The sequence below is a fragment of the Cavia porcellus genome, unplaced genomic scaffold (assembly GCF_034190915.1).
Source record: "Cavia porcellus strain 051 isolate PalLab524CR breed Dunkin Hartley unplaced genomic scaffold, mCavPor4.1 scaffold_5, whole genome shotgun sequence".
Classification (NCBI taxonomy): Eukaryota; Metazoa; Chordata; class Mammalia; order Rodentia; family Caviidae; genus Cavia; species Cavia porcellus.
The window spans coordinates 10831084-10852742 of NW_026947488.1; the positions used below are offsets into that span (position 1 = coordinate 10831084).

The 21659-nt window shown below is 44.1% G+C and overlaps 1 long non-coding RNA gene across 2 annotated transcripts in view; it reads right to left on the minus strand.

Moving 5' to 3' along the window:
* LOC106026177 (uncharacterized) overlaps positions 1-21659 on the minus strand; it is a 100853-nt gene that overhangs the window by 4925 nt on the left and 74269 nt on the right. For both annotated transcript variants that reach the window (XR_010047313.1, XR_002789748.2), the window contains exons 4-5: positions 20001-20390; positions 2837-2918 (exon numbers count right to left, since the gene is read on the minus strand). This is a non-coding gene — a long non-coding RNA (uncharacterized LOC106026177). The remainder of the gene's footprint in view (positions 1-2836; positions 2919-20000; positions 20391-21659) is intronic.

Consider the following 21659-nt stretch of genomic DNA (forward strand, 5'->3'; position numbering starts at 1 on the left):
CTGTCCCGTGGCCAGTCCCAGGCAGTGCCTACTGAAGCTTTCTTTTTATTCAGGGGCAGGGAATTGAACCCAGGGCCTTTGCACTGAGCTATATTCCTAGTCCTTTGATTATTTTCTTTTCTGAGACAGAATCTCACTAAGTTGCTAAGTTGCCCAGGCTCAGCTCGAACTCATAATCCTCCTATCTCAGCCTCCCAGAGTGCCTAGATTACAAGGGCTCCTGAAGGGCTATTTCATGTCCATTTTGTATAAATTTATACTCATCTGATTGTGTGCAGGCCTCCGTGTGTGTGCACACTTGTACACACAATGTTCATTTCTCCTAAAGACTGCACTGCTCATCCCTATGACCCACGACCTAACTCCACACGAGGCACCTAGAGCACCCAATCATTGTTGTCAAATGAAATAATAAATTTTGCACCATATTTTCCCACGGGAAAATATGTAGCTAACCGAAGCCTCCAACCACATTTACACGACCTGGTACAATCTTTGTCTTAATAAACCACAGGCGCCCACGGTTAAAACAGTCAGCACGTGCTAGTTTTGCAACTTTTCTGCAAGCTTGAAATTAATCCACGAGTGTGAGTTCAGTTTTTGAAAAGCCAGATTCCTAGCTGACCTGTGTGTCTCTGCACAGTCACTGAGGGCTCACTGGCACAATGCAGGCCGCGGCTCCGGGGCAAGCAAGGGAATCTGCAGCAGAGGTCTGCACATGGTGACTTCTCTGAAACCGACAGCTGCTCCCGGCATCCTTTCCTCTTGGGAGCCAAGCAGGAGAGCTGCCCCCTTCCGCAGAGGTGAGCATCCCAGCAGGCCCGGCCTGGGAGACTGAGCCCACAGCAAGGGGCTCACTGCACTCCCTTGATGTCGCTGTGACCTCGTGTCCTTGAGAAAATGCACAGATGTGCACACCCCACAGCTGGGAAATGCAGCTGCTCGGGGTAAAATTAGGTCAGCACTGATCATGGAGGCCTAAAGGTTTACACACATGCTGCCGTGTTAGGCCAATAACCTGTGATTGAAATGCCATCTCAAGGGGCTGGGGATTTAGCTCAGCAGCATAAGCGCCTGCCTTGCAAGCAGGCAGTTGTGAGTTCAATCCCCGGTATCGATAAAAATGAAAAAGTCCAAAAAACAAAAAGAAATGCCATCTCAAAATTCAGGTTCCAGCCAGGCATGGTGGTGCACACCTTAATTCCAAGACTCAGGAGACCGAGGCAGGAGGATTGCCATGAGTTTGAGGCCAGCCCGGGCTACATGGTGAGTTCAAAGCCAGCCTAAACTGCATAGAGAGACTCTGTCTCCAAAAAAGAACAATAAAATTAAGGTTCCAGGCATAGGAATGAAAACCTAAGACAAAGCTATTATACATATATTCACTTACTAATTGACTGCATTACATGTACACATACACAAACTATGACTCAATCCCTTGATAATTCAAGATTAGTTGCACATATAGACTGAAAGTCAACACTACTGCTTCTATTTGAGTAGAAGACACCACATATACGCCAGTGTTTTGTAGTAAAGGCATACATTGATCCAGCGTTTTGCTGTGTTGCAGACACAGGGCTAAGCATCCCGTATTATACATGATATCTGTCTAATAGGAGGCCCTATGAGCTGGGTTTTATTATCATACTCACTTTACATACGAACAAATTGCTGGAGGTGAAGCATCTCACCCGAGTCACACAGCTAGAAGAGACGGTAGACAACAGCACAGCACACCCAACTACGCTGTCCGCATCCGGAAGCAGAACAGCCCTATCTAATGAGAGATGCTGTTGGTATTGGTGGCATTACAGACGTGTGTAGAAAGAAAAGACCCAACAGATGAAATTGTACAGAAATAAAATAAAAGTTCAATGTTCAGGTACCAAAAATTGGAATGATTTCAAACAATAAACTTTAACCCCAAGGGGTATGATGAACCCAACCCTTAAAATGAATGCTGGCCACCAAACGTGAGCCACACCACACAGCGTCTTGACCAATAAAAAGAATTATTTCTAGTTTATTAGAAACTCTATAAGATGCTGGGCCCAGCTTATAAAAATATCAGAGAAAGAATATAGGTTCAATAAAAGACTAAATTCCAATAAAAATAAATAGAAACACAAGTAATAGCAGGAAACGACAGGGAAAAAATGAGCAAAATAAAACCCCAAAGCTGTGTGATTGAATCTTCTTCTCATCACAAGGAGATAGGGAAACTGTACTACCAAGGGGTGGAGTACAATGGCTTGCTACTGACTTGAAATACAGGGTCCGCAATAGTTCAGGAAAAATATCAAAACCTACTCTGCCGAGCACAGATCTGCATTAGCATTTTCTGTCTGTGTTTTTCTAGCACTGAAATGGAAAGATGGATGATGTGATGATTCTTAAGCGGAGGCCTGGGGTGGAAACGTGTACAGCTGTCTCGGAGCAGCCCGTGGAGTGGGCGTCCAGGGCATGCACGGCTGTCGCTGCCAGGGACAGGCCCAGGTGCTGATGCTGGTGTCCAGCTTCAGCGGCATCTGCATTTCTTTGCCGGAGGGAATTCTCTGCCTCTGGAAATCAGGTTGCTAAGTGCCTGGAGGACCAGAAGTATCAGGAATTAAGGTTCCTTTAGAAGCAGGCTTCCACCAATGAATGATGCGTTAGTGTGTAAATGTTCCCATGTCGGTGTGCACACAGCCTCTCTGGGGAGGGGGACAGATTAGAGACAATTTCCTGTCCTGGCTGCTGGTCATTTCCAGGAGACACTGATCTCCTGCTATTTACCTGTGACTTGCATTTCCTGCCCTGTCCCACTCCAGCCCACTACCCTTGCAGACATTACCTGGTACCACCCTGCCGGCAAACCCAACTTGTACTCAGATCTTCATGTCAAGTTCTGCTTCTTTGAGGGTGCCTGGTCAGGGCTAGAGGAGATGAGAAAGACGAGGAAATTAGGAGAAAGTAGAGTTCATTTCTCACCCTCCCCCTCTTATCCAAACTCTCTCCTGAGAATAGTTCCCTCCAGAAGACGCTGGGTGACGCCACAGCTTGTATGTGCTTGGCGTGGTCCCTATGGGACCTCGGAAATGCTTCACAGAGAGGGCGGTTTGCAGGGGTTTTATCTTGATGTTGTGAGTGATGTTAGCTCAAATTATGGGTGTGTGTCGGTAAGCATCAGGACACCACTTCTCTCCTTGCCGAGGCCTGGGGAACTGGACACTAGGATGGCTGAGAAAGCCACCACTGATTCCAACCCTAAACTCACAGAAATGCCTAAACCACCCCAGTCTCGTACTCTAAAACTGCAGCCGTACATAATGTTCCCGATTCCTTTCCTTAACAGATGGCAAACTTCTAGAAGTCACATCCCAAAAGCAAACATGGCTTATCTGCACAAGCACTTAGGAATATTTTAGGAAACTCTTCAATAATATAGAACAAGTGTTTTTAACCACTACTATAAGACTTAAATGAAGAGGTCAATGTCAAGGTCAAAATGATTTTATTTCTTAGCCCAATAGCCTGGGATGTCCTTTGACATAAGTATTTTTATACTTCTTATCTACAGTGTTCTAGTATGTGAATGATCACAGACATGATCTGTAGAGATAGACAATCTGGATTCAAAAGCTGATTTGATGACTTTCTGCCTCTGAAACCTTATGCAAATTAGTTAACAATCCTAGGTCTCCCTTTCCTCTCCTGTATAATCATTATAGGGTTATTTATCACAAAATATTGTCGTGGCCTTGAGCAAAGCATTCATCATCTCTGAGTCATCAGACTCTTAGTATTTGAGGTAGACCTCCAACTCCAAGCTAAGAAGCTCCTTCCATGCGCACTTCATCCCTTCCTGAAGTGCTACCCAAACGCCTTGGTGAAGGCATCTATTTAACAAATGCGTATCTACAGGGAAGCAAAGGCCTTAAACAGGTAGGGCTATGGACTTTAGAAACCAGCTTGCTCCTGAACCTGAGTCTCTTGTTATGCTGTGCTGTGAGCCAGCAGCCCTGCACTAAACCCATGCTTATCCAAACTAACCAGAGTTCATGGCTATTGCTTCTTGCCAAAGAGCTTGACTGGTGCGTCTTCTTAGGTCACTTTCTTTTGCTTAGTCACCGAGATGACCACGGACGGAACTTTAACTAGGGGCAGAGTATTGCAAACTGAGGGTGTGTTTTATGTAGTTGTAGGTGTGAGTGTGTATATGAAGGGAGAGCAAGTAGAGGAAGCTCAGTTTGAAACCAAAATTTCAAATGTATTTCCAGCTTCCACATATAGTTTTATATTTGTAGAAGAAAGAACATTTTGAAACTCCACAGATGGCTCACAGGCAAACGCAAGGCTGATGGGTGCAGGAGCTCGGTCTGTGGAGTCAGAGGATGTGGCTTCAAATCCCAACCACGCTGTTTACAACCAAGAAGCGGCCAGGGGTTTTGTTTCTCACCTTCTTGTCTTTCTCATTGGTGAATGGCGAGTGGCTCCAACCTCAGGAAACCACCTGACAGGGCTGCTGTTAGCAAAAAAAAGGGAAACGGAATATTTTGCCTTCAACAAAATGTGGCCAGCTAATGAAGACCACCAAGAGTCAGCGTGTCTGTGTGGGTGCCCCTGCCTGCAGGGAGTCTGTGCCCTGTAGGGCAGAAGGGAATCCTGGGAAAGAACTCATCCTAAAGGTCGGGTCATCCAAACAGTGAGCCTGACCTTAGCTGCTAACGAGAAGGGACGATTGACTATAACTAACTTGGGGCTCTTGGATTCTTCCTAGGCCAAAACTGCCCCATATTCTTGCCTCAAGTCTGATGGAGAACTAGAAAAATAAGAGTAAAACTAAAGATGGTGGGGTCCCCTGTGGGGTATCAACCAACTGCCTCGGGGCCCTCTACCGGGGAGTGTGATAGTGGGACCATCTACACATCCAAGCATGCAGAGCTGCTGGTGTGTCAAGACCCGGTTCCTCAGTGGCCTCTCCAGAGGCTGCATGTGCTGCGGGAAGCGCTGTATGTGGTGTCTTCCCAGCAGGTCTGGCAGCAGCCTCAGAGCACGTCATGGGTCAGTGGCATTGGCCAGAGGGAGGCCTTCATGGAGAGCAGAGGTTCCGGCGGGCCCATGTGAAAACCCCCAGGCCAAGACAAGAGTAAGGCCAACAGAGAACTCACCTTGGGGTCAGAATTCAAGAGGCAACCAAAGAACTCAACAATCAAGATAAGTCACATTTTAATGTCGTCGTTAAAAATAAAAATAAATGACCAAAAATCCTTAAGGAACAAAATACACTACCTAGATATACTAAGTCCCACATATAAAGACACCATCTGCCACAGTGCTGTCCCAAGCGTACTTGAGCCCAGTGACAGGGAAACATCAGTAATACCAACCCTGTCTTTATGCAAAATGTGGACACTTTGCTCACTGCAGATGCTTTGCAGTCTTTTTAATATTGTAAAATATGCATCTTGATTCCTGAGTTTTTGGTGCACCCCTAAATCCTGGCCTCAGGGCAAAAGTCCTGTTTGCCTCACCCTAGGGAAGGACAAGAGAGGCTGACAGGGTGGGGAGGCATTGTAGTGGGGTGCCCGGAGGATGGGATCAGGAGGCAGAAAGCTCCGTCCTCTCACAAGGACCAGAATGGGGGTGGTGGTGGGGGTGCAGCATCCACTGTGAACCCCATTTTCAAGTCACTGATTTGTGGGTTCAGAATGGCTCAGTCATTTTGGAAGTTAGAGCTGCTCTCTAGCATGTCAGGATGCGGTTCCCGGCTCTGCCCTGTCCCCTCCGCTCCCCCACACACTCACACTCACAGGCACACCCTCAGAGGAAGTTTGTCAGCCGCTAATCTGAGCCCATCTTCCGCTCTTTTGTCAGGAGTGGCACATCTCTACGTGGGGACAGAGCGCTGCATACGAAATAGGACCTGTCCCCTCGCCTTGCACGTTCGCTCTTCGGGAGGCTGCGACTGGCGCTGACAGACAAAGGCTAATTGGCAGGCTCCGGCAGTCAGTTTCTGATGACACAGTAGAAATAATAAAAGACAGAGACGGGAACAAAGAAAGTTTAGAGGGAATAATAAAAGGAATGGCTGTGCCACGAACATCTGCAGACGAGAAGAGGGCAGTTTGGCATCGAGGGGGTACCTGGTCGCCATAAACAAGAAGGAATAAGAAACAAAGACGTACAGAGGCTCGGCTCCATAGATCACGCTCTAAATAGACCGCTCCACAGATGGACAGATACACACATGGACAGAAACACCGATGAAATAGATAATTTGGCATTTTACAGCCTGAGCTTAAAATTTGCAGCAATTCGGTGACACACACTATCATATACAAGTTAAATTTTGCAATAAGCTGAGAGTTCACATTATAAAGTCAAATAGTCCAGCAAATGATGTAACTTAAAGGAATAGCTGTTTATATAGCCATGTATGCCCTAGAGTGTTCAGGAATATTTTTATCTTCTCATTTGTTACTTCTCCCATTATTAAATTCTGTAAAATAAGGGGGAAATATCCAGGAGGGAAGGGGGGAGAAAAACAAAAAAGCAAATTACTGCCTTCCTTGTAGAGGTCAAGGTTGTCTGAAGGGAAACTAAGCAGTTGATTGTATTCTTACAGGAAAACTGATTTAGGATTTCTGTAAAAATTAATGAGATTAAAAATTCTGCTTATGAAATGCATGCATTTTATATTTTAGTCGGACCGGGTTCTGTTATATTAGGCTGCGTGTGTTTGCAGGGTAAAGTGTATGCTTCCTATGCAGGAAAATGATCAATTTTTTACTGCTTTTGTTTCAGAAAATTTTGCTGTCCAAGGAAGTGACCTAGTTTATGGCTTCTCTGCATTCAGGGCATGTTACACTCGTGTGCACACAAAGAAAACACAGCAACAATAGAAAGCATTCTTCAGATTATTAAAAAAAATATCATATGTCCAGTTTTTTTTCAGCACAGAAAGTGCTCCAGAGTTCTTACATGAAAATTCAATTCAGCTCAGCAGCTATTTTTGCCCAGCTTGGAACAGGCCACAGTTGAAACCTTAGAGGCAGTGCCAGGGAAAGCAGAGGTCCCAACCCGCAGGCTGGGCCCAGGCCGGTCTGCACACCTGTTAGATTCCACCCTTCCATCATGGCATCCTACAGTGTATTAAATTTTGTTTTTATATAGCTGTCCACATTTAAAATGTAGGAGATTTCATATAGAAGTGCAGGTTTCTGGATTCTCTTGCAGAACCTGGCAACATCAGGTCCGCTGGTCACCTGACAGCAGTTGGCTTGAGTAGTGTGTGACCCCGTACATGGGGTACGCACTCTCTGGGTCCCCCAGCCCTCAACACTCCTCAGTGTCTTTCATGCAGTTGCAGGGTCTCGGTGGCCACTTATCATCAAGCTTATGCTGCTGCTTTTTTTACTAACAAAAGATTTAAGAAATGTATATAACATTTTCAGTACATACTTATAGAGAACGCTTTCCCATCCTTGTTGAAGTCCAGGAAGGTTTATATTTGTAATCCCAGAGAGAAGTTGTTGGAATTCTAGTGAGTTAATTCCAATCTACCACTTCCAGTGCAACCCACAGTGAGAGTAAAGACACTAAGACATTTATACAGTTATGGAGAGCCAAGGGGTCCTAAGTCCAGCCAAGATGGTGCCTCAGTAGAACAAAGGCCTCGCCCAGAGCTCAAACCAGGTTTTATTGATTCTCTGTGAAGGGAGTTGCTCGGGGATAAATGACAGTGAGTGTGGTGGGAAATACGTTTCTGCCGTGACTACCGTAAGCTGGGCTAGGTAGGAGTTCTGAGATCTCCTCTGCAATATGCAGGAGGCAAGAAATGCAGAGAGCAATCTGCAGCATGCATCTGCAAAATTCAGAGAGCAATTACTAGGCAATATCTAATAATTTAGGGTCGGTGCTTCAGCTCTGATGTACAATCCCATCTGCCCTTGTAAGTCACAGCCTCTTTCTCAAAGCTCGGTCCCAGCAGACAGCATGGAGCACGGCTCGCCATCCCACTCAACTACGCAGTTGGGGAGTCACTGAGTGGGGTAACTCTGACCTGTGGCTTTGCTTCTGAGACTACACATCAGCACCTCAGCCAGCCCAATTTACAAAGAAATAGCCCACCCAGCTATGCACATACTGCATATATGTGATATTAAGATTAAGATAGGGCTGAGTTTATCCAAAATGTCAAGGAGAGTCATCTGCATGGTTATCTACACACACTTATCTATCAAAACTGGAAAGAAAAAAAAGCTAAAGACAAGAATAAGTGATCCATCTGCTTCAAGAAAAAACACTCTGAGATAGAAGAGGGAAAGAAGAAAAATTGTTCTCAATTTCAGCTCACTCAATCCACCAAACTAGTAAGTCCTTGGAAAAATAGCAGCTAATACCTAGGCGGGTCTTATTACCTACCAGGCAACTTTTTAAACCCTTTATATAGTTAAGTTCATTAAATCTATAAAAATGCTATCTGGGCAGCTGTTACTATGGTCCAAATTCACCGATGAGGAAACTGAGACTCAGAAAGGTTAAATGGTGAAGTGACTTTTTCAAGGTCTATTGTTAGCATGTGGCAGGACCCTGTAGGCATGTGTGCGTATGGGTGTATGCGTGTGTGTAAAAAGTACAAAGTGTGCAGGACACAATGTATAAGAATAGCTAGCATGAGTTAACTTCCTAGATATTTCAAGCATGAGATGAATCTCCTAGAATATAAATCAGTATAAGGAGCAAGCTAATTATCTCTATAGTTTATAATACTATAGAGAGTATATAAGAATTAATATAATATAAGAATTAAGACTCTGACAGTTTGGGGGTGTTTGTTTGCTTACTAATTTCTTTTGTTTGCCTTGCAGTTCTGGGAATTGAACTCATGAGAACTCTACCACTGAGTTCCCAATCCTTTTTATTTTTTATTTTGAGACAAACTCTTGCTAAGTTCCCCGGGCTGGATTTCAACTTGCAATCCTCCTGCTCAGCTTCCCAGAGTGCTGTGATTATAGGCAGGTGGCATCAGGCCCAGCTTAGAATATGAGAGTTTCTAAAATCTAACAAGATGGAGTTCAAAACCCAGTGTCACCACTTACTAATTACATGTGACGGTGGCCAGATTAACTCAGTTTCTCTTTCTGCACAAAGGGGTTGTTAATACCCAACTTTCAGATAACTGTCTGGATTAAAGAATTTTTATCTAAGGGCTTGGCACATACTGAGTGATCAGAAAGTGTACTAATGTTAACACACAAGTTATTATTGCTGGGCAGCAGAGACTGTGGCTGATTTACTAAGCCACGTTGGCACATCACTGCCCCCTCCGGAAGGTAATCAAGACTCCCAGGCACCTAGATGCCCTCAAGGCCATGGGTACCCTAAAGCCCAGCTGGATGGGGTGCCCCAATTAAGAGCAAAGAAATGGTCTTTTCTCTGGGTTGTGATTTTAAGTAATACCAATGTTTCATAAAACTTATTAGTGTAGGTCTAGGTGAAACAAAAATAAGATAGCACACTGGGAAATTAATTTTAAACAAACTACATGTAAAATGCAAGGATTCATAATACTGCTTCTAAAGCAGTGTAATCTTAATATTACATATTTTGCTTTATGAAGCTCCCAGTTTTAGATTAATCATATCGTTTTTTATTTACTACTCCATATAATAATTGGCTTATCTGCAATATTAATATGCATGAATTTTTTAGCTGGCTCCTTCAAGAAAGCATTCAGCCTGGTGTTTATAATATGTTGATTTTAATATGCAGTGGATGTGTTTATATGCAGATTAAATTGGATTGCACTTACACTAAACAAGAAAACCAAAGTGTAGAGCGGGGCTGGGAGCTGAGCAACTCATTAAAGTACAAGCATCCACCACAGAACCCACAGCTCATTGGCTTCTAATAGCACAGGAGAGCATCCAAACGCACCCCTTCCACAGTGCGATGCTGTGCATGTCTTTAGAAAGCTGGAGAAGTGTCTGACTCTAGTTTCTCTCCCAGAGCAGTGGTTCTAAATGAAGAAGAGGGAACATTGGGGCTTCCAAGGACATTTGGCAATGTTTGCAGATATTTCTGTTTGTCACACCTGGTATCAAATGTTACCAGCATGCAACTGGAAGGGTCCAGGGAGGTTCCTAAACATCTAAAGTGCACAGAATGGCCTTCAAAACAAATTATCCATCTCAAAACATTAACAGTTCCAAGGTGGAGAGAAGCTGTCTTGGAAGAAAGGTCTTAAAAGAAGAATAAATGAAAACTCAGGGCTATGGTAAGTTGGGTACAGAATCTAAAATATTTTCTACAATTCAATTTCAGTAAATAAAAGCAAAGTCACTATTTACAGGCAAATTACATATTTTACATATACACTTATTCAAATAATATGGGTCCCTATCTTGTGGTAAGAGTCTATTCTAGGAAAAGTCTTTAAAGAGTGACACCTATAGATAAGCAGGTAGGCAGGTAGATGGATGGATAGATGGATGGATGGGTGGTGGATGAATGGGTTCATGGATGGGTGGGTGGATGCATACATGGGTGGATGGATGGATGGATGGATGGATGAGTGCATTGATGGACAGGTGGATGGATGAATGCATACATGGATGGATGGGTAGATGGATGGGTGGATGGATGGATAGGTAGATGGATGGATGGATGGATGGATGGATGGATGGATGGATGGATAGGTGGGTGGATGGGTACATACATGGATGGATGGATGGATGGGTGGATGGATGGATGGATGGATGAGTGTGTTGATGGACAGGTGGATGGATGAATGCATACATGGATGGATGGGTAGATGGATGGGTGGATAGATGGATAGGTGGATGGATGGATGGATGGATGGATGGATCGATGGATGGATGGATGGATAGGTGGGTGGACGGGTACATACATGGATGGATGGATGGATGGATGGATGGATGGATGGATAGATGGATGGGTGGATGGATGGATGGATGGATGGATAGGTGGATGGATGGATGGATGGATAGGTGGGTGGATGGGTACATACATGGATGGATGGATGGATGGGTGGATGGATGGATGGATGGATGAGTGCATTGATGGACAGGTGGATGGATGAATGCATACATGGATGGATGGGTAGATGGATGGATGGATGGATGGATGGATGGATGCATACATGGATAGACATGGTATAACGAAGTGGGTAAATGCTATGAAGAAACACAAAGCAGACTGAGGAGACAGGGACAGTAAGAAGGGCTTTCTCTAGTCATGGCAAGTGAACAAGGACTCACTGAAGTGGAGAAGGGACCTGTTCATATAGGAGGGAAGAGTTAGCCTGGCAGAGAGACCAGCAAATGCAAGAACTGTGCAGTGGCAGAGAAGCAAGGAGGCTGCTGCATTGGACAGGTGAGCAGGAGGAGAGGCGGAGGGAGCCAGGCTGGAGACGCAAGGAGCCGGACCCCGGTATGGGAGCCTGGGAGGCTGCGGGCGTTCAGTGTGGCGTCTCCACAGGTTTATATTAGGCGATTTTTTTCCAATTCCAGAATATATATTCATTTTTTATTTTTTATCATTTTTTAATTTAATCATTGCAGATATACTTGAAAAGAACACCATTAACGCTACACAAATTCACCCCATTTTTCCATGCATAACGTCACCATATGTACTGTTTATTTTCTTGTTAACTAATTCACTTGTTAATAATAAATATACATACATGTTTACATATTGGGTGTGAGACAACTTTCTTTTTTCTACTTATTTCTTCAGCCCAAGTCATTTTGTTTTGTTTTGTTTAACTTTATAGTCCCCTTACTTTAAAAAAAAAAAATCTACTCACCAAGAAGCAGCCAGGAAGGAAGGGAGATATCTGAGTGCATTTTCTGAAACTCCCTTCCTATCCCCACAGTCAGCAAAAAGGTAATCAAGAGAGGAAAATAAAAACAGGAAAGCCAAACCAACGTGTTGCGCCAACACTGAAGTTAGGTGCCAGGGGCTTCCTGATGGCACAGCTCACTATTTTAGCAGGCGCGTGTGACTTCTTTACCTTTTGCTTTGCCAGTTTCTCCACAGATGCTTTACACATCTTTGGTTAATTTCTCCCACTTAGGTGTAGTTGTAGCATGTCAAGCCCAAATCACTTCCGGGCCAAAGCAGCCAGGTGCCTGTAGACGTCCAGACGGAGGTGACACTTCACGGCTGGACCTACCACACCTCTCGGCCAGGACTATGAAAGCCACAGCCACTGTCCAGCATTTTCTGTCCTTCCAGACATGTTCTCCGTCATAGCCTGTCCCTTCTGTCAAGGACATCTTTTTTCTTTACCAAATCTGTTCTTCTGTTCCAGCTGAAATAACGCCTGTTAGACAAGCGAAACCCTGAAACAGCCAGAGAACCGTTTGCTAATGGGCTTTTTTTCTCGGGACTACAGAGCAGAAGGAAGCACTTGGGTCGCAAAGTCCTGGTGTCCACAGTGCGATGCCGTGACCCTGCAAGCCTGCAGACCGACAGCTGAGATGCAGGGCCTGGATGTCTTCAGTAGGAGAGACGTCAAGGGAAATCCTTGGCCCCTGAGCAAGCGACAGTGGAAATCTTCTTATCTGAGACTTCCAGCAAAACAGGAAAATCTCCAAAGGGACGGTGGCAGCACCTAGATGGAAGAGTCAGCTTAAACAGGGGCAGGAATGGGGGCCACTCCACATGGCAGCAGGACAGTGCGACCTTCTCTGCTCCCCAACCTCCCTCCCACCCCATTCTCTAACCCAAGAGGAGAAAACCTGATTAACAAGCTTTGCGATGGACAGAAGGGAACACAGAAGATGGGCTTTTGCTGGGTGTCAGCTTCCCCAGAGAGATGGAGAGAGCCCGTAAGGGGAAGAGAAGTGTTAATTTTAAGCCAGCTGGCTGATGGTTTGAGTGTTTGCTGGCCTAAAGTGCCTATAGAGATCCCTATTAAAAGGAGCAATCAAAAAAAGTCTTGTGGGGCAGAGGAAATTCTGCCCAGTTTCATAAAGTTTTAAGTGATAGTGGAGGACGAAATGAAACTGCTTTATGTTTGCACCCTTTATTCCTACCTGCCTCGTGTACTATTATATACATAAAACTGATGGTTAGCATAATTTCTTACACATGGTAAATTCTCAATAAATGTCCTTGAAAGAGTGAAGAAATGCTAGAAAATTACCATTTCAAGATAAAAGAGAGAAAGAGCAAAAAGACAAAAATCCCCATAGGTAATTTCTAGCCCACTTGAATTTAAAATGACATTTAAATTACCATTCCTTTTATTCGTGAGGACATACATTCCTCTCCCACATCCAGTTTTATATATTTAGCCAGTGAACAAATAAGTTTTTCTCCCCACAGAGTCCCAGGAACTCAAGTTTTAAACTGGTTATGCCACCCAAACATCAACCTCCATAACCTGGTACATGTGGGTTGCCCCAAATGCCCGAACCACTTGTTGAAATGCTTGGCCAAATGGTACTGGTGCCCACAAGTAAGGCTTTCCTCTTCCTCTCTTTCTAAAGGGTAGCTGGGGTTTTGACTCTAAAAAGGAGGAAAAAGATGTTTTTGGCTGAGAAAATAATTGCATGTGTGGAGAGCTGGGGAAGCATGAGATATTAAACATAAATGGCTATTTTGCTTCAGCTGGAACTTGGGTTCTATGGGGCAAGAGAAGGAAATGAGGTTAAAATAATAAAATCAGTTGGGAAGGGTGGTACATATCGGTAATCTTAGCATTCAGGAGGCTGAGACAGGAGGATCTCGAATTCTAGGCCAGGTTGGGCTGTGTAGCAAAAGCCCAACCTCGGCAACACAGTGACAGCCTGTCTTTAAAGTCAAAAATAAAAATTAAAAATAATATAATTAAGCTATACACAGCAGCTGGGAAAGACATCCTGCCAGAGAAGCACCTTTAGGACACTATATTTTAGGGAAGGAAAAAATTTCTCCCAGCATTTTTCCCATTTTCTCACTTTTAATCAAGTATTTCATAGCACAAAGCAGAATATAAGTGTTCACCAAGTCTCTTTGACTATTTTTTTCCAAAGTGTGATGAGCAAAATGTACTGTGCTTGTGAGAGAGACAGAGACAGAGAGACAGAGAGAGACAGAGACTGATAGACAGATACAGAGAGACAGAATTAGTTTGCAAACAAATTCAACATATGCTAGAGAAAAATATGAAGGGATTTTTCCCAAAATAGAGAAATAGAGAAGAATCTTTCCAGGCTGGGGAAGAACAATATGAGCAGAAGAGACAAAGGAGGAGGTCTGTGAGCCCAGCAAGGCAGGAAATCTTTGCCCAACATCCCCATGGACCGCTGGGAGACAGAAGGACCCCAGAAAGAATGACCACAGAGCAAGTCTAGGCAGATGGGGCCAGGAGCAGTATCCCCCAATCCCTGCATCCCAAACATGACAGGGAAACAACAGAAAGCTGCAGACTGGACAACAGATCCGCCTGCAGGATTTGGTGAAGCTTAAAGACAAGGAATCAATGGAATCATTTCTTACGCCCCGGCACAATGCAAAGCCCCCATAAAATGTAGACACACCAGAAAGTTCAGGGCTTGTGGTTGCAAGCAACAGAAACTAATTCTGATTAATTTCAGCAGGAAAAAAAAAATTAAAGGACTCTTATTGCCTCCAGAATCCTCCATGCTCCAGAGAACCAAGGGGACTCAGCAGTCTGAACAACAGCCACTGCGGGGCACGCACCTGAGGGCTATGCTGTGCACAGCTGTACCATCAGTGCCAGGCTTCAGACACTGACGTCCAGTCAGCTTCCACCCCGCCTGCCTATGGCCACTATCTCCAGTGGCTACTGTGGGTGCTGTATGATCCCTGATTTTTGCCGTCCCGAGCTTTTAGTCACAATCTGGAACATCCAGGGAGGCTGGAAGAGCACTTATCTATTGTCTTTGTCATCAGTAGTGAGAGGTGAGCTCAGCCCCCCAGAGCGGCAGGTCCCTCAGATAAAAGAAAGGAACTCAGATACTCAGCAGCCAAAATCACTGGCAGATGCTGGGACTGGGACCAACCAGCCAACTAGCCAGCCTCTCTGGCAAGACGTGCAAGCCACGCGGGGCCCAGGAAGAGAAAAGTCAGACAGTGCCTTCCGTGAGCCTACCAGCGCAGGGCTGGGAATCACAGACACCCCCGACCCCGTAAGCAACCAGCTGGTTAGAGGATGGGCTGAGTTGACAGCAACTGAGCTACAAAAAGCAACTGAATGCTTCTACTACTGTTAGGTTGACTTTGCAAGCCTGGGGCTGGTAGTCTGAGCATCTACATGGAGGATGCAATATAGCAAACATGGGGGATTCCCTTCTACCTTGTTTTTTGAAATTCAATATTGTTCTCACTGTTTTGTTTTGTTCTGATTATTTTTGCTTTATTCAATATTCTGTTCTGATTGGCTTTATTCTGTTTTGTTTTGATTTTGCTATACTATATCTGATGGAATGGACAACTATTGTGAAGATAACAAGATGTGCCATGGTAGCCATTGCTGTTTCCTATTGTTCTGCTGTGAAGTTCTGTACCAGTTTCACTGCTTTGTTTTGATTGGATTTATTCTGGGGGTTTTTTGTTGGGTTTTGTTATCTTAAAATAATTTTTAAAAAGAAAACAAAGTCATTGACAAGATGTTGTTATAATCAGGGTTTGCAAGGAAAAGGATTTAATACAGGACACATAATTTATAGGATTATTCTATAATATTCACCCAAACAGTCAAATGCAAAAGAGTGCAAGAGATTGGTCCACACACTAGAGATCCACAGTTTCCAGCTGAGGGCCTGAATCCCATGAAAATGTGCTACACAAATCCAGCTGAAGACCTACAGCCCATGAGTCCAGCTGGAGGCTGAGAGCCCACAATGTCCCATGCAAGTCTGTATCAAGGACCTGCACTGGGAAGGCCCAAAGGTCAGCGGCGGAAGCTAGAAAGTCTGCACCAGTGGGACGAAGGAGCTGTGCCAGTAGCTGAGGGATCTGCACTGGAGCCAGAAAGCAATGTGCAAGGTCAGGACCAGAGCTGCCCTGAAAAGAACCACAGCCATCCTCAGCGACAGCGAGGTCCTGAGCTCCTGTGATGGTGAGAACAGCTGAATTCACATCAGGAAAGCCAGCACTAGCTCCTCCGGGAGAATCACCAGCGCACCACCCTTCCCCTCCAGTTCTCCTTTATGCTGCTGGCCACAATCCTCAGCTGGGCCTTCCACACCCAGCACCACCTGATTCAATTCAGCTGGGCATTACAAGCTGCCCACCAGTTGTCAGTCCATCACAGATATCCACCAAAGGAGGATCTCCACAAAGAACCGAATTTAATTTTTCTGCCAGCTTAGCAGAATGGAAATACCAAGTCTGCAATTAGGTTGAACTACAGAAAATAAAATTCTATTGTACATCTGGTTTGCCAAATAAAATTTATACTCACCCTACCCTACCATAATGGGGTTTTGTTTTCAAGAGCTTAAGTCTATGATCTGCTGTTTTTGTGTTCATGATAATCAAAATGTCTAGAGTGTGCCAGGCTCTGATACCTGACACTATCACTGACTAGCTGGGTGAACTTTTATTGGTTTCTTAGTATCTTATATATTAGCTTCCTTCTCTGCAAAATTGGAAAAATAATTACCTCATGGTATTATTGTAAAGATGAATGAGGTCTTAGTTACTTTTCTCGCTGCTAACACAAAATACCCAACTATCAAAGCTAAAGGAGGAAAGGTTTATTCGGCTCACAGTTTGTAGAGGTTTCAATTCCTAGTTGGCTGGCTCCAAGGCAGGGTGGCAGATGGCAGAGGGGCACTGCAGAGCAGGAACGGCTCATGGCAAACAGAAAGCGGCAAGTGCTTACAACCCTCTTTCTGCCCCTATGTTCCATCCAGGCTGCCCACCCTTAGGAAGTGGCACCCTTAACCCTACCCAGCACTATGCCAAGCCAATCAGTGGACTAATTTAGTAATCATATGCTTTTACCCCAGCCTCTCACCCTTAATCCCAGCCTTGCACACTCTAGATTCAGCCATGTCTGACCACATGAGGCTTTGGGGGGACATGTAGACACAAGCCATAGCAATGAGCTATAGGGTAGACTGAATTAAGGACTCTAATTTTTCTCTATCCCTGTATGTACTTTGTTTTGCTTTTTTTTGTTTTGTTTTGTCTTGTCTTGCCATATCACTTTGCAGCTTCCCTCCCTAAAGAAGTAGCTCTTTTACATCTGGGCTGACCTTGTCTCTTGCTTCGGCCAAGAGAAGCACAGTGGAGGAATGATGTGCTGACCCTCTGTCTGGGCCTGGTGGCCCTACGGCTTCTATTGTTCCCTCATGAGAATATGCTCAGGCTGGCTTCCCAAGGGTGGGAGACGTGGAGCAGAACACCGGTAGCCCCAGCTAGCCACCAGCTGACCCTAGATACATGAGTAATCCAGAGGAGGTCAGCAGGACCATGTGGCTGACCACCCCTTAGCAAGAGCAATACATGTGCACATTGTACACCACCCCCGAGCTTCTGCTTGCTATCGGGCAACAGCTAAATATTATAGAATCGCACCAAAGTTCACAGACAGAAAATGAAGCGCATGGTAAGGATTCTACACATGTCAACAAGCACAGTAAAGAGAAGACCGCTTGTCACACACTACCAGCTATGAAACACAACATAGCAAGGATGGATGTTCCATGTAGAATTATTGATGAAATCTACTACTCAAGGACACAGTCCAGATAAATATTCTTAATACCACAGGGTAGAAAAAGTCAGCCTTCTCCCTCAAACACAGATCTGAGGGGTGGTTAACAAATGGAAGCCTCCCTGCCCAGCTGTCTGGATTTGAGGTCTACGAGAAGCCCATTCGGCCTTGCTGACTCAGCACGTGTGTTAGACGTGATAAAATGGACCTCAGCAGTTCAAAGCCCTATTTAAATCCCAGATCAATGGTTTAACTCTTAGGTCAGGACAGGAAGACACTGCTATGTGATGGAAATGTTGTTTGGGGAAAAAAATGATGCTTGGTGGTAAAAACTGAAACAACCACATTTGTCTTCCAGGATTTCCAGTCAAAGCAACCCCTCGAAAATTAGGTGCTGGACACAGGTGAGTATATTAGGGTGCACACAGATGGCTTTTGTTTTCTATTTTACATATTCCATCAACCCCGAGTCCTTTGTCTTGCAAACAGAAATTTTCTAAAAATTCACTATCGTAATCACAATAGTTTGATTGCAAAGCTACTGAGATTATCAAAACCCTGTTAATCATGCTTCCAAAGTAGGTGATAGGTAATGAGTTCAAAACTTCAGTAACGAGAGCTCTGGGGCCTGCTTTTTCTCTCAGCTCCTATGATTGCCATAATTTGATTTTTTATATTTGCTGGCCAAAGCTGCTAGTGAGGGGGTGTTTCTCACCGAGTCATGAACTTGCTCATATTTAAATGTCTACACCTGTTTTAAACATATCAGAAATGTCCAATAAATACACTGTATCTGCCTTGAATAAAGTTGAGTCGAGATACTGGGGAGCCCATGTATAATAAAGTTTCCTCTGTGTTCACGTAAAATTTTTGTAATTCGCCTTTCCAGTACGTTCTTTTTCTGGGAGCCTAAGAATTGCATGACGTGTCTTCCATACAGACCAGGCTGGTGTGTACAAGGTCAGAAATCTGAGTAATTTCCACTGGCCCAAAGGGAATATTAAACTCTGCTGTCATTCTGTAGTATATAATTTACAGCCTTTTTTTGTTGTTGAGTTTTTTTTTTTTCATTTGTATGTTCAACTCCATGTCCTGATAGAAGGTGACAAAAATGCTCAATATGTTAAAAAATCTTATCACTAAATCAGGAACAAAGCTATAAATTTTGGCCTTTGAAATCAAACTGACTGGTGAGGATCATTTTGCCCCTGAAATATTACAGCAGTGATCAATTTGCTGTACAACAAAGCGGTTTAGCTCAGCAATCTACAGTTGCAAAACAAGTTGTTCAAAACCAAGTTTATGCTCAGCCCAAGGGATAAATTAAATTTTATGAGGAAAATATGCACTATTACATGCTTATCTGTTAAACATATTATTCTTTTCCACATCAGTATAATAAATATTTTTAATCATATATTTTACCTCACATACATAGAGGGATGTGATAATTTTATCCCATCTGTGTTGGCCCAAACATGTTCAGTTAATCACAGAATAGAGAAGAGGTTTGCAATCTATAAAAAAGAAAAATTCTGATGTGCTTAGCAAATGTATATGCCCTGTGAAATGAGGATGCTGGCAATAGGAGAAAAGTATAAATTATATTTTCCCAAACAGCCACCACCAACTGATTTAATTTAGTTAACCCCTAATTTATCTTTCTCCCCATTTCTCCCCCACTTCTGCCTAAAAGCCCTCTGGGCTTCCCCAACTCCATTCATAGAGAGCAACATCACTTTGAAGCTTTTGCCTCAAAGGACGTGTTAGCTGTAAGAAGCTGAGTTAGAGGACCGGACAGGAATTCCGGGCCTGCGCGTTTGTAAGTGATAAATCATGAGGGCCAACATTAGAGGAGGCCCAGCACCTGACGGGCTGGCTTGCATGATCCCACATAATTCCACAAAAGTTCTGTAGGGCAGGAATACTGTTGTTGCCACATTTCAGAGGTCAGGACATCGGGCTTCAGCGTGAATGTGGCTGGAGGAGGAGAACCACTGAGGGAGCCATGGCCATCGGTCAGGGAGGATGGCTGCCTGGGCAAGATGGCAGCAGCGGAAGTGAAGGCCAGCGGGTGGCTCAGGGAACGCAGGAAACCTGGCTTGTGGGCAAAATTCACCCCATACACATGCCGGGAACCCAATTCATATGTCAAAGCGAATTTCCCATAAGAAATAACAGAAACCCAGATGACTTGATCTACAACACAAAAACATTCATAAAAGAGATGACAATACTGTGTGATAAAATACTAAAGAAAGAAAATAATAAACAAAATATAGAGAAAATAAATAAATAAAACTACACTCACTTTTAAAAGCCTCCGTGGCTGTTGTGAGGGAGACACTCGAGATGAGGCTGCTGTGCAGGACGCCTGTTACTGTCACTAGCACAATCCCTGCTCCCTGTTGGCGACTGGAATCGTCTTTCTGTGCAAATTTAAAGAGGAACTATTCAGTGACTTTGGCTTTTGCCTCCTTTCTGGGATTTCTGGCTCGCACCACTACAACTTCGTCCTGGGAGTGCTTTTCTACAAAACTTTGCACCGTTTCCTGCATCATATGCATCTCCCTAATCTCAGCCGACGTGAGGGATTCCTCCTCCTATTTCTCCTCCTCCTTTTTCTCCTCCTCCTCTGCAGATGAGATCACCTCCACAACCTCTTGCTGTTGAGAGACGATCAGACGCAATCTTACAGGAACTGAGAGAGAGAGAGAGAGAGAGATCCACTAGCCCAGTTGCAATTATGTGATATTTGGCACACACACTACTCATTTGGCAAGACATCACTTGTTTATCAAGTTAAAATTTATCAGAAATGTTTGCTTGTCTTGCAGGACATTGGCAAAGCAAGTTACTCACTATCAAGGATTTGCTGTATTTGAAAATGAAATCAGCACTACAGTAATGTAGCTCGTGTCATTGCCCTGAGAAATGTTTCCTAGATATGTCAGTATTTATAAGAACACTCCTACAGAAAAATCAGGCAGGTATCTATGTTTGCTCTTTGTCCTATCCATCTTGCACATACATGAATATGAAAAGAAACATTAGCTCAAACTTCAAATGTTGAAGAGGAGATGGTTTCTAGTTGATGGACACTTCACTGATTCACGGTGACAGAGTGGACCACTCTCCATGACACCTCCATGTCTTTCCTGATATGGTTCATCTCAAGACCATTTTCTCGAGGAGCTTTGTATAGCAAGCAGCCTTGGAAAAATAGTGTCCCTCTCCAGAACAAAGAAGATTTGTTGCCTCCAGGGTAAGAAAAGCAACCCCTCCCAATGAGGCAAAGCTTGGGCAGACTTGCCATCGGCTCCCTTAAAATATTGGAAGTCTCATAAGCTTGGAGATCCTTTGCTATAACAAAAACCCACTACAAGTGTGACATCCAGCTAAGCGACACCACATTACCCACTTGAAATACACAGGGATGAAAGGAATAGACATAAACAAGAAGTCTGCTGTGCTATGAATACTGAAGCCCTTGGTCTCTGGCCTGGGAAGCTGATGTCTTCTGGCTAACATCCCCTGTGCATGCCCAACGCCACAGAGTCCTGATCCCTATGCATACCATGTTTGCTCTCATACTGACATATCTAGGAACCCATTTAATTTATAAATCAGGCAAAAAAGATACTAACATCAGTAACTAACAATACAAATGACCGATTATAACAAATTACTATAATAAAAATTATGTTTGAGGGGTCCCTCTGTCACAAACTCACTTGTACATTTACCCTCACTCAAAGGGGACACTTTGTGGCTTTTCTGGGTCATGCCTGAATTTCCAGCATATTACTCTTCCTTTGAGTCAGTATTGAGTAAAACAGGAATAAAATACAGGTGCTACTATCTGATGACAGCCAATTTCGTAACTTTCACATCAGCGAAGTCACTAACAGAGGGCAGCCTACATCGTGCGTGTGTACTGGACACAGGGGTGACTGGTGTCCTGACAGAA